Source organism: Hypanus sabinus, chromosome 19 (assembly GCF_030144855.1).
Source record: "Hypanus sabinus isolate sHypSab1 chromosome 19, sHypSab1.hap1, whole genome shotgun sequence".
Lineage (NCBI taxonomy): Eukaryota > Metazoa > Chordata > Chondrichthyes > Myliobatiformes > Dasyatidae > Hypanus > Hypanus sabinus.
In genome coordinates, this window is record NC_082724.1 from 11658034 (window position 1) to 11672118 (window position 14085).

General features: G+C 43.3%; 1 long non-coding RNA gene across 3 annotated transcripts in view; it reads right to left on the reverse strand.

The window, feature by feature from the left end:
* LOC132377729 (uncharacterized) overlaps nucleotides 1-12237 on the reverse strand; it is a 163416-nt gene extending 151179 nt beyond the window's left edge. For all 3 annotated transcript variants that reach the window (XR_009506731.1, XR_009506732.1, XR_009506730.1), the window contains exon 1: nucleotides 11782-12237. This is a non-coding gene — a long non-coding RNA (uncharacterized LOC132377729). The remainder of the gene's footprint in view (nucleotides 1-11781) is intronic.
* Between the last annotated feature and the right edge of the window lie 1848 nt (nucleotides 12238-14085).

The window sequence follows — 14085 nt, forward strand, 5'->3', positions numbered from 1 at the left end:
TCCCATATTACAAAAACATGAGGTTGATAGGTTAACCAACCACTGTACAGTGCCCCCTGTGAGTTTGTGGCGGGTAAATCAGGGAGGAGCTGAGGGTAAATAAGGGAGGAATAAAGTGGGATGTGTAGAGGCTTAGTGTAAATAGATACATAGAACATGGGCTCAACAGTACAGCTCAGAGACAGAGCCTTTGATCCACAATGATTGTGCTGAACAAAATACAGAATTAAACTAAATCTCTCTGCCTGCACATAATCCAAATGCCTCCTTTCTCTGCATATTCATGTGTCTGTCAAAAGCTTCCAACACTCAACCAACAGCCCATTGCAGCCACCTACCACTCTGGGTAAAAAAACTTGCCACACACATCTTTAACCTTTTCCCCTCTCACCTTAAGCATATGCTCCTTAGTATTTGACATTTCTACCTTGCGGGGAAAGACCCTGACTGTTCACCCTGTCTATGTCTACCCTCTCTATGAGTACTGAAGAAGGGTCTCGGCCCGAAACATTCACTTCCATAGATGTTTTTGACCTGTTGAGTTCCCCCAGCATCTTGAGTGTGTTGGTATGTCATTCAGAATTTTAATAAATCTCTATCAAGTCTCCCCTCAGACTCCAGAAAAAAACAACCCAAATTTGTCCAACCTCTCCTAATAGGACCTGCTCTCTATTCCAGAGAGCCTCCATGTCAAAACTCTCCACATCCTTCCTGTAACTGTCTCAGAGACATGTTTCATTGAGATGTTTATTTGATGTTTTTGTTGTAAATTCATGATTATTTTATCATCTTAAAATATTTTACGTAAGGTTTTATTTAATGTAGAGTGAAATGGGTCACATGACCAGAGTTGAATGAGTCACATGACCAGAGTTTAATAAAAGCATGACTGTGGTATTATGGGTCAGAACCAACATGGAAGCAGAGAAAGATGCATGGCCCTAAAATAACCTTATTCTGCATGTGAACATGGTAATTGATTTAATTTATTTTATATTGTGTATAATGTTGTTGATGTGCCTTTATATGGACAGTGTGATATGTTTTTAGTGATTTATTTGATTTCAGCACACTTCTGTTGGCTGACGTGTTTGGACGTGTATATTGGTGGACACTAACTTGACAGACTTTAAAAGATTGAGAGATGTATGTTTCAAACCTTTTATGGCCTTTATTTTCTTGCAACTTTTATAGTGTCTACTGAAGAAAGAGAGAGGGAAATAAAATAAATCTTCAGGGATGTCTGTATGTTGCGTGGCCATTATTTCATTGGACCGGTGCAGTTACACTTCCTATAGTGGGATAATCAGAACTGCACACAATACTCCCTGAGCTAGTCCCATTTGCATGGTTTTGCACCTTTTATCCTTTTAAATCTTTGTTATCCATGTATCTGCAAGAATGTCTCTTAAACTTTGTAATTGTGCCCACCTCTACCAATTCCTCTGGTAGCTCGTTCTTCACACCCACCAGCCTCTGTGTGAAAAAAGTTTCCCCTTCAGATCCTCTTTAAATCTTTTGTCTTTCATTCTAAATCTATAGCCTTTAGCCTTGGACTCCCTCATGCTGGGGATAAGACTGTCACCATCCCAGTTTATCTACGGTACTCAGCCATGCTCAGGGACAGATACTACTCGCCGGGATAAGACTCTTGAACAGCCATCTTCCACAATGAACACGAACTCTCGATCTCTTGATTCACCTCATCAAGGCCCTTGCACCTTATTCGCTTGCCCACACTGCGCTTTCTCTGGAACATTCTGCATTCTTTTTTTTAAATCACATTTCCTGTATGTTTTTGTGTATGGATAGCATGCAAACAAAAGATTTTTGCTGTATCTCAGTACACGTGACAATAATAAACCAATTATGAAAATTCCAGCTTGTCCAGACCCTCCCTATAGCACGAACTCTCCAGTCCTGGTGACATCATCGTGAATCTTTTCTGCACCTTTCCAAACTCTGCATCTCAATAGCCCTTCAAACCATCCCAAGGTACCTCACAACCACTAAACTACTTTCAGAATGTACTTACACTTTGATAACTGAGTCTCCAGATGGCAGCAACAGGAAGGCCCATTCTCAGAAAAATGAGAGGAGATCTTATAGAAGCATATAAAACTGTGAGAGGGATAGATAAGATGGAGGCAGGAAAGTTGTTTCCACTGGTAGGTGAGACTAGAACTAGGGGACATAGCCTCAAGATTTGTGGGAGTAGATTTAGGATGGAGATGAAGAGGAACTGCTTTTCCCAGAGAGTGGTGAATCTGTGGAACTCTCTGCCCAATGAAGCAGTGGAGGCTACCTCAGTGAATATATTTAAGACAAGGTTGGATAGATTTTTGCATAGTAGGGGAATTAAGAGTTATGGGGGAAAGGCAGGTAGGTGGAGATGAGTCCGTGGTCAGATCAGCCATGATCTTATTGAATGGCGGGGCAGGCTCGACGGGCCAGATGGCCGACTCCCGCTCCAATTATGTTCTTGTGTCTTATTTATCTTGGTTGACAGGTGAATATTGGGTGAGACACTGATGAGAAGTGCTTCAGAACAGCTCTAGTGATCTCCCATCTCAACCTGAGATGAGGCTTTAGTGAGCTAGGGCTTTTCTCTCTGAGCTGAAGGAGAATGAGAAGAAACTTGATGGAGGTGAATAAACTGATAGCAGACATAGACAGAATGGATAGCCAGCACTGTGTCCAACTGGAAATAGCTGATATGAAAGGGCATAATTTTAAGGCGTAAGTGATGATGGTTATTCATGCCTTTGATAGCATGAATACCAATTTTTCCATCCAGTAACCAAATTTCACACCCCCCCATTCTAATCCCCATTGTGACATTTTACCTCTTCTCACCTGCTAATATTTCCCCGTGTCCCTTCCTCCTTCCCTTTTTCCAGTGGTTCATTCTCCTCTTATCAGATTTCTTCTTCTCCAGTCCTTGATCTTTCCCACCCACGCGGCTTCACCTATCACCTTCCAGATAACCTCCTCCTCACCCCACACTTTTATTCCGGTATCTCAGCCCCTGGATAAGGGTCTCGGCCCAAAATGTCAACCATTTCCATAGATGCTGCCTGACCTACTGAGTTCCTCCAGCATTTTGTGTGTTGCTTTATAATCTTAAGGTGATTGAAGGAAAGTATTGGGGGGGGGGAATAATATCAGAGATTCCTTTTTTTTACACAGAGAGTGGTGGATGTGTGAAACAAACTGCCAGAGGCAGATACAATAGGGACCTTTAAGAGACTCTAAGATGAAAGGAAAGGAAAATTGAGGGAAATGTGGGGGTAGGGGGCGGTAGAAAGAATAGGATGATCTTCACACTATTTTAAGATTTTCTTCGCCCAGGCAGATTAACCATTCTAGTTAGACCCCAAACCCCTCTATCTATTACCTCTGTCTCTGCACCACACTGTAAACAATTTAAACTTATTTTGATAATTTGATAATGCTGCTTACACTGCACATGCATGCTGGTATTTATGCATGTTTTATTCCCTATCTATACTTCCAACTTGATTTTTATATGGTTCTTTATAATTATTGAATGTATTTGTTACATCAGAATAATTACATCCTTAAACATGTAATTGTGTACGGCAAATAAAGTTGATTCTTGATCTTGGAGTAGGTTATAAAGTCAGTACTACATTATAGGCTGAAGGGCCAGAACTGTGCTGTATTCTTTTGTGTTCCATGTTGACCTGAGAGAACCAAGTGGGACTTGGTTTGAAATCTACTCTCAATTCCATAAGAAAGGGTTCATTCCCATAGGAAGAGTGGAGGGAGAGGCAGAGGCATGCTAGCACAGCGGTTAGCATAACGCTTTACAGTACAGGTGACGTGGGTTCAATTCCCGCTGTCTCAGTGCTGTAAGGAGTCTGGACACTCTCCACTTGACTCCTGTATGGTAAGTGGAAACGTGGTGATGAAGACAATGGTTGGAGATGTTCCTGGCTTGTCACAGCTGTGGCAAGTGAACAGCCTCGGGGAAGGAAACAGCCAAGACAAGCGGCAACTATCTTACACTGAAGCTGATTTGATTGTGGCCTCTGAAGAGGAAATGTAACAGATGCCTAGAAACCAGAAGAAATAGCCCAGCCTGATTCCACCACCAGCTTAATTGCAGGATGTGGTATGACCCCCATGAGCTAATTGGAAAAGAACCACAAAGACTGATAATGACTCTGCTGAAATGTGGTCCCAGAAAACCCCGGATTCTGATGAACAATCATTCCATGGTCTAAGTCACTCAGATCAGATTTCCTCTCCATTCTGATGTTTGGTCTGAACTACAACTGAACCTCTTGAGTATGCCCACATGCTTTTATGCACTGAATTGCTGCCACATGATTGGCTGATCAGATATTTACATTAACAAGCAAGTGTACCTAATAAAGTGGCCCCTGAATGTATGTCATCATATAGTACTTTGAGAGTAACACACACTTTGAGATTCATCTTATTGCAGGCTTTTACAGGGGAAAAGGAATATAATAGGATTTTTATAAACATTATGCATAAAAAAAGATTGACAAACACCAATGTGCAGATAAAACAATACTGAGAACATGAATGGTAACGAGTCCTTGAAAGTGAATCTGTAGAACTGAATTAGATCAGAATAGTGGGTGATTGAATTTATCCACCGTTAAGGAGCATGGTGATTGTAGGATCATAACTGTTCCTGAACCTAGTGGTGTGGGACGTAAGGCTTCTGTACCTCCTTCCAATGAAAAAAGGGGTTTGGAGTCGATGGGTAGTCAATGGTTGGCATGGTCTCTGTTGGCTGGATCGCTCTCTGACTCTGAGATCTTTCTCCCTGTCCCGTTCATGGTGGACTCCCTAGCAGAATACAGTGAGCTGGTGCAAGCCATGATGCATTAAGCTGATGACAAACAGATACATTCCACCACCCTCTGAAGGGAAAGGGGTTGGTCGGAAGGAATTTAAAAGAAGGAAAGGATTCCACTTGGTGGGCATGGGGAAACCATTTTCCCTGATGGGAAGTTAATAGCTATGGAAGGAATGTTAAAATTAGAACCGGGCCGGACTGTTCAAGGGAACAACCAAGGGTAACCCTCTCCTACTTTAGAAGGATAGAAATCTGGGAATAAGGAAGCACTCAGGCTGATGCTGATTGTTGTGCGGTGAAGATCATGATTGGAACAATAATGTATGAACACAGCTGAATTTATTTATTCATTTGTTTATTTGTTGTCTGCTGATCTATCTGGTTGATTAATTCTTTCTGTATTTGTATAGTTTTATGTCTGCACTCCGGTTGAATGCCACAGTTGGTTGGTCTTTCAGTGGTTCTGTTATGGTTATTACTTTATAGATGTATTGAATATGCTCTCAAGAAAATGAATCTCAGGATTTTGTATATGGTGACATATATATACTTTGATAATACATTTATTTTGAATTGAGAACAGTATCATAAATGGTAGAGCAGGGCTAAGGGGCTGAATGGCCTGCTTTCCTGGCCAAAGAAACATAGATCACAGAAATTGGCCCTTCGGGCCATTACATTCAGATTCCAGCAGGCTCTTCACCTGCACTGACCTCAGTCTATTGCCCGCAACATCCCCATTAACTTCTCCCAGATTCAATCCACTTACTGACACAATGGGGGTAATTCATAGGGGCCAACTAACCCACCGTGTCTGCACCCCTTTGGGATGTGGGAGCGAACAGGAGAACCTGGAGGGCAACATGCAGACTGCAGCAAAGGAGAGGATTGAACTGGGTTCACCGGAACTGTGAACCAGCGGCTCCATTTTACGGCTAATGGACCTGAGCCTAGCAGTGTAAATAGAACAATACTTCACAGATCAGTGGCCTGGGCTATAATACAGATGCGAGATCTTACTGTGCCTGAAGACTAATGATTGAGAGCTGTGAAAAAGCAGGACATTTTCTGCATGTCTGAATAAATTTTAAAAAATCAGTGAAGGGAGTTGAAACAAGTGGAAAAGCATATTATTTGCTGGAATTTTAATGGGAATCTAATGGAAATCATGGTTTGCTTCTCTGGATCTCGGCATACCTTGTGTGAGGCACGAACATTATTTGGGTTTAACAGGCCTTGCTCCGTTTCTAGAGAGATGAATAAATAAGCAATCCATTTAAATTCTGCAAAACTGCTCTGACATTCTCCACTGAAGACAAATTGACACCGAGTTAGCAAAATGACAAAACATTTCATTTCAGAGAGATCCAGAATGTTTTGCGCTGCCGGTCTTACCCAATAAAAATGAAACCCAAACAGAAAGCTGAGACTCGTTAATAAACTCGGGGGTGGGTAGCAAGGAGGTTGAGTTACAGTATCGGCATCTATCCATCCACAGGCCCACCAAGGTAGTTGGCAAATTCAGCCAAATACTTAAAAAAATTGGGAATATAAAGCAAGCATCTCCAATGGTGATCGTATAGTTCTGTTTAAAACCTCATCTGGTTTGCTGAAGTCTTTCAGGGAAGAAGTGCGCAGGATTGAAAAAGGCTGCAAAGTTTTGTAGACTCAGTCATCTCCAAAACAGGCCCCAATCTCCCCACCGCTGAGGACATCTTCCAAAGGCAGTGCATCAAGAAAGCGGCATCCATCACTAAGGACCCTCGCCTTCCAGGATATGCCCTATTCCTATTACTACAATTAGGAAGGAGGTACAGGAGTCTGAAGACCAACACTCAACTTTTTAGGAACAGCTTCTTTCCCTCCACCATCTAATTTCTAAATGGTCCATGAAGCCATGAACATGACCTCACAATTCCTCTTTGGCACTGTTAATTTATTTTATTAATGTAACTCGTATTTTTTTTTGTTTTGGGCTATACTGCTGAGAAAGCACAGTCCACAACATACAGTATGTCATTGATACTCTTGCAAGAGGACTACAATCTCGTCATCCCTCACAGGCTTGGTGCCTCAGAGACCCAGAGAGCTATGTTGGCTTTCTGCTTTGGCCCTTGGTAGGGTCACTCCACCAGTCAGGTCAAAGGGAGGACGCCAGACTAAGAGTGGTCCATTGACCCTCCAGGCTAACAGTTCTGACTGATAAAATAAAACTGTTATGGAAACGGCAGTGAAGATTCCTTTTACATCTGAGTCTGACGATATTTATGACTGAAAGTAGTGAAAACCAAAAGGAAGCTACCGAACAATGAAGCCTTGCACACCACCAGAGATGGAGGACCTTCGTTGCTGTGCTAAACGCCAGTGGCGCAATGGGCAGTCAGTCAGTGGAGTAACTCTGATCCTTCTGATTCTGTTCTCTTTCCCTGTACATGACTCCAGACTCAAAGCACAGCTCCCTGTAGTCCCATTGTTTGAGGAAATCAAACAAAAGAATACTACAGAGGGTAGAAAGAAGGACTTGCCAGATGAGGAAAAACCTAAGTAATGCTAGCGTCTTACTGGCAGATATACTTTATTGATCTCGAGGGAAATTAGGTTTTGTTACAGCCGCACCAACCAAGAATAGTGAAGAAATATAGCAATATAAAACCATCAATAATTAAATAATAAGTTAATCATGCCAAGTGGAAATAAGTCCAGGACTAGCCTATTGGCACAGGGTATCTGACCCTCCGAGGGAGGAGTTGTAAAGTTTGATGGCCACACGTAGGAATGACTTCCTATGACGCTCAGTGTTAAATCTTGATGGAATGAGTCTCTGGCTGAATGTACTCCTGTGCCTAACCAGTATGTTATGGAGTGGATGGGAGTCGTTGTCCAAGATGGCATGCAACTTGGACAGCATCCTCTTTTCAGACACCACCGTCAGAGAGTCCAGTTCCACCCCCACAATGTCACTGGCCTTACAAATGAGTTTGTTGATTCTGTTGGTGTCTGCTACCCTCAGCCGGCTGCCCCAGCACACAACAGCAAACGTGATAGCACTGGCCACCACAGCACAAGATATGCAGAGTTCCGAGGAATCAAACCACCTTTCCCTTATGATTCACATTAAAATTCCTAAGGATTATGTCCCTTCTCACTCCTTTTGATCAACAACTGCCATCTCCAGTATCATCTTGCACCAATATAGATATAGTAATGAAACAGAGAGAGGAAAAGGACTGGGAACGGAGAAATTTCTTAACATTGTGTGTCTACTAGCTATGTCCTATCTCAATAGGCACTGCTTCTAACATAAAACTGTAGTGCAAAACAGCACAGGAAAAAGCCATTTGGCCCAATTCATTCATGCCAGCCAAGGTGGCAACTAAACTATTCCAATTGGACCAATTGGTCCATGCTGACCAAAATTCCTGTCTACTCTAGACTCATTTGCCCATGTTTGACCCATATCCCTCTAAACCAGAGATTCCCAACCTTTTTAATGCCATGGACCCCTACCATTAACCGAAGGGTCCGTGGACCCCAGGGTGGGAACCCCTGAACTCTACACTCTGAATGATGAAGGCCAGCAGGCTAAATGCCTTCTTTACCAACTTGTCTATCTACGACCCCACTGTTTGTAAGCTACGTACCTGTGGTCCTATGTCCCTCATTTCCACAGCACTCCCTTGGGTCTTTAATGGTTCAAAGGTTCCATTTCATCTCAGAAAATCTATGGAGTAAATAACTTGAAATTCTTACACTTCACAGACATCCATGAAACAGAAGAAAACCTCAAATAGTGAATGGAAGAAGAACATTCGAATCCTAAATCCCACCCCCTCCCGCACACAAACAGCAACCAAGCATCAACCTTCCCCTGACTTGTTCCAGCAGGGAGCTTCAGTGTCCCCACCCCACCAGCACCCACCGTGCAATGAGAGACCATGAACTAGATTTCATCAAAAACTACTGTCCGTAACCCAGCACTTCAACATGCCGCAGGCTCCCTCTCTGTCACTAATGACGGGGAGAGAGGTAACACTCCTTCCACAGTGAGGGGGAGACCAACACCTCGCTGTTTTGGCATTGAAGTTTTAACATTCACTGTCAAACTCCTACAACTGAAGAGACATTGAACACTGGAACTTCATCGTCTTTGAGATCCTCGGAAGCTCGTTCACCGAACAAGCTGCTCACCATAGACTCCTGGCACCAAACACTCAGGGCTGGTGGAGAGCAGAAATTGTACCCAGCACTATGGGTTCTCTTACATCCCAGGGCCTCTCTTTATTTGTGATTCTGCCACAAAGACCAGCACCTTGTGGTTCACTGGGCACCTTCAACAATTCCTGCCACTCCTCCCCCAACCCACCATCACCAAGGACCCTAGAGTTTCCACTCAAAGAGACTGTTCTAATTAGCTGTCACTTTGATGGATTCCTTCCCCTCTCTTAATTACAGTGATAGATCATAGACAGCAAACAGAAGGTGCAAGGAAAATATTTATTTTTTAGCATGTACTGGCCTGATTGGAGACCTGCGTCGACCTTTAATCGCGAGCATGTCTTTTTCTCAGACTCTGCCCGGAGGAATCAAATTGCATTCTTCAGAAGCAAATTAAACCCTGAATTGTTGTTCGCAAGAAAAAGATTGCAACTCATTGACATTTTGGGACAAATGTCCGCCTGTGTGCACTTACCGTACTCTAAAGGACTTTTGTTTCTGACATTAGTTCAGCCTCTCTTGTGCGCATCTCTTGGCAAAGTCAGTCAAACAAAACACAGCAAAAAAACTCGTAACTAAGTCCCAGTCCAATACAGCAGGAATTGTAATACATCTCAAGCTGTGAAAGCACAGACTTGGCTTCAAACAAACAAGTTTTATTGTTGATTCGACCCATTGTACTGATAGTAACAGCCACTGTCTCACCAGTTCTTTGCATTGAACCCCTTTCTGCCTTTCTTTGATCGAAACTGTAACTCTGATCGCAACTACGCAGTACACTGCTATTACTAAATTGTAGGTTGGTATATTTTTGTCACCGATATACAGTGAAAACCTTTTTTTGAATTCCATTGGTACAGAGCATTTCGTCAGGTCAGTGCATGGAGGAGGTACGAAGGAAAATAATGACAGAATATAGAGGAGATAACAAACAAGACAAACTCTGCTGGTGCAGAGCAACGCACACAAAATGCTGCAGGAGCTCAGCAGGCCAGGCAGCATCTATGGATGGGAATAAACAGTTGACGTTCCGGGCCGAGACCCTCCTTCAGGACTGGAAAGGAAGGGGAGAAGTCGGAGTAAGGAGGTGGCAGGAAGGGAGTACAAGGTGGGTGATAGCTGAAACTGGAAGAGGGTGAAGTTGATTGGTGAAAGAGATGAAGGGGGAATGTGATAAGAGAGGACAGAAGACCATGGAAGAATGGGAAAGGGGAGGAGCCCCAGGGGAGGTGATGAGCATGTAGGCAGAGGAAGCATGAGAGGGAGAGAAGAATGGGAAATTGTGAAGGAGAGGGGCATGGTAATTCCCAGTTTCACCTAAAACCTGCCACCTTGTACTTCTTCCCTCCCTACCCCCAAATGTCTTATTCTGGCTTCTTCCCCCTTCCTTTCCAGTCCTGATGAAGGGTCTTGGCCCAAAATATTGACTACGTTGACTATACACTTTACCATAGATGCTGCCTGGCCAGCTGAGTTCCTCCAGCATATTTTGTGTGTGTGTTGCTTGGATTTCCGGCATCTGCAGATTTTCTCTTGTTTGTGGCATAACCAGGACTTGTGATATGCACCAGCTGCTCATACGACCATCCACCTCCTGCTCCTGTGGCTTCACATGACTGATCGGGGTGGTGGGTGGGGGTGTACTAAGTAGGTGCTACACATTGTCCAAGGGTGACCTCAAAATTCAAAATAAATTTACTATCAAGTTACATATATGTCACATACACAACCCTGAGATTCATTTGCTTGTGGGCATACTTCTTTGTGATGCGATAGGGTGGTTTTAGACCCAGAGGAATAAACAGAATATTTATGAGTAAGTGATGTTCGACTGCACTGAAAATGAGACTAGAATCTTTTGTGCTTCCACAACTTGGTGAGTGAGTGACGGGGTGCAAGTTATATTCCTTTTTTCAACTACTAAGTAAGTTTTGCAACTCATAGTAATTTTTATATCTTGCACAGTACTATGACCGCAAATCTTCCAGCACACACAAAATGCTGGAGGAACTCAGCAGGCCAGGCAACATCTCGAAAAAGAGTACAGTCAACATTTGAGACCAAAATGTCGACTGTACTCTTCCTAGATGCTGCCTGGCCTGCTGAGTTCCTCCGGCATTTTGTGTGTATTGCTCGGATTTCCAGCACCTGCAGACTTTCTCGTTTCTGAATCTGCCAACGTATGCAGTCGATAAAAAAACTTACTTGTGATCTATTATAAACATAAGAGATTCTGTAGATGCTGGAAATCCAGAGCAACACACACATGTCAGGGGAGATCAGTAGGTCAGACAGCATCTATGGAAATAGAGTCAACGTTTCAGGTCAAGACCCTTCATCAGGACACTAAGCCCAAAACAGCAACTCTTTATTCCTATCCATGGATGCTGCCAGACCTGCTGAATTCCTTCAACACTTAGTGTGTGATCTATTATAATCTTTCTATCTCAGATTGGGCCTTTCATACAAGCTTTAGCTACAGACGCAGCTAGTTCTGAACCAGAGATCTACAGTCCTACAGCTCTGATGTTGTCTTGTAGCCTAACGTTTTCAGTATTCAGCGCTCTCAGCCATTTCTCAATATCACGTTGAATGAATCAACTGGTTTCTCTGATGGTAGAGAGTTCCAAAGCTAGCCAAGATGCCTTAACTAGCAAGGTGGCATAGCAGGGCAGCACACCAGCACAGCGGTTAGTGTAAAATCTTACCTCACCAAGGATTGAAAGATTGGGGTTCAATTCCTGCTGCTGCCTGTAAGAATTTTGTCCGTTCTCCCCATGTTAATTCCAGGTGCTCCAGTTTCCTTCCGCATTCCAAGATGTATGTGTTGCAGGCATGCTACAACCATATAACCTAGCGATACTTGCAGGCTGTCCCGAGCACGTTCTCAGACTGTGTTGGTTGTTGTTGCAAAATGACAAAGTTCACTGTATGTTTCGATGTATGTGGGACAAAAAGCTAATCTTTATCTTTAAGCGCACCTGCATTCAGTCTCTGAAATAGTTGTCCACGTAGCTCCATTTCCCACGGTGTTTTAATTCTGTTTTGCTTTCTCCAGTAATTATTAACTTCCTACTTGAAAACTATTCAGGATTTGGCTTCCATCACTGATTTGGAACCTGCACATCCTGTCAAAGGAAGTTCTCCTAACTCTACCTTTTGCGTCAGAATCAGGATCAGTTTGATTATCACTGACTTGTATGGCATGATTCTTTTTTTGTTTTTTGGCAGCAGTACAAAGACATAAAATTGCTATAAATTATAAAAGAGTGTGAAAAAACAGAATAATGAGGAAGTACAATGACAAGAAAGTCTACAGGTGTTGGAAATCCAAAGCAACACACACAAAATGCTGGAGGAACTCAGCAGGTCAGGCAGCATTTATGGGAAAAAAATTAAACGGTTGATATTTCGGGTCAAGATCCTTCCTCAAAACTCACTACCTCTAATGTTCGTGGGTGCGTGGACCATTTAGAAATCCGATAGCAGAGGGGAAGAAGCTGTTTCTGAATTGTTGAGTGTGGGTCTTCAGGCTCTTGTACTTCCTCCCTGATGGCAGTAACAAAAAGAGGGCATGTCCTGGATGGTGACTGCCCTTAATAATGGATGCCACCTTCTTGGGGCACCCCCTCTTGAAGATGGTGGGGAGGGTTGTTCCCATGAGGCTGGCTGTGTCTAAAACCCTCTGCGGCCTCTTGTAATCCTATGGATTGGAGCTTCCATACCGGTCGGTGATGCAACCAAGCACAGTGTTCTCCACAGTACAGTTAAAGAAAATTGCTAGAGTCTTTGACGTACTAAATCTCTTCCAGGAACTCCAAAAGCATCTCAGATAATAATTCCCCAGCTCAACGCTAGCTTTGCTCACCAGAGCAAAGGAGACCATTCAGCCCATTGAACCTATGCCAGCAGAGCAAACCCATTAATCCTATTCCACCTCTCCCTGTATCCAGCCACCTTACCCTCTCTCAAGCATGCCCATTCACTCTCCTTTGATCCTTTCCTAGAGATAATTTACAGCGGCGACGGTGGATTTTCTCTGGGTCCAACCGCAGGGATTAACCATTGTAAATTGCCTCTAGTGTAAGTGGGAGGCAGAGTTAATTGTTAACGTGGGAAGAATAGGTTATAGGAATGATGTGCAGGTTGGTCGTGTAATTGGCTGCCGTACATTAGCCCCAGTTGTTGATGAATCTGGGGGAAGTTGAGGGGAATGTCGGAAGAATAAAAATCGGGATTAATGTAGCGCAAATGTAAATAGATGGTTGAAGGTCAGTACAGACTCATTGGGTCGAAAGTCCTGTTTCCGTACTGTGTCCCTGCTCTGAATAATAAGATCTTCTTGTGTTGATGGGAATTTAAATGCCAGTGTTAATAAAACTAACGAGCAGCGTGTCAGCATTGAACTCTGGTCACTGGTGGATTGCTCGACTCTGAACGTTGTACACCACTGCCCTCTGCTGCTCATCTGGTGATACAGCATGGAGAGGGAACCTGCGGTAACTCTGGCAGTGGCAATTGCATTGGCTTGCCGTGCTAGAGTGACAAATCTATTCCAAATCCCAGTCATTAACGACAGCTACATCGGAGTCAGCTTCAATTTAGTTTATCCGGCATCTGAGCACGGATGAAAGATCAGCTTTATTTGTCACATGTATATCAAAATGTGTTGTTTATCCTGAGACAAGGACAACTCACCACACTTGCCTACAACTCACTAACCGTAATCCTAACTGTATGGAGGAATTCCATGTCGCAGGGTGAATGTACAAATTCCTTACAGGAAGCGGTAAGAATCGAACCGCGATCATTGATCGCTGGCACTGTAAAGCGATTGCTCTAACAACTGTGCTACTGTCCCCGTTACACTGCCCAGCTGGTAGTTCTGAATTAATCATTGCATTTCTCTTTCTCTTTGCTCTTGGCTTGTCGATTGGACTCTGTAGTTCATGTTATTTGCGTTTCTGGTTTCTGATGAACTTGTTTTTTATTGCTAGTTATGCAAATTTAAT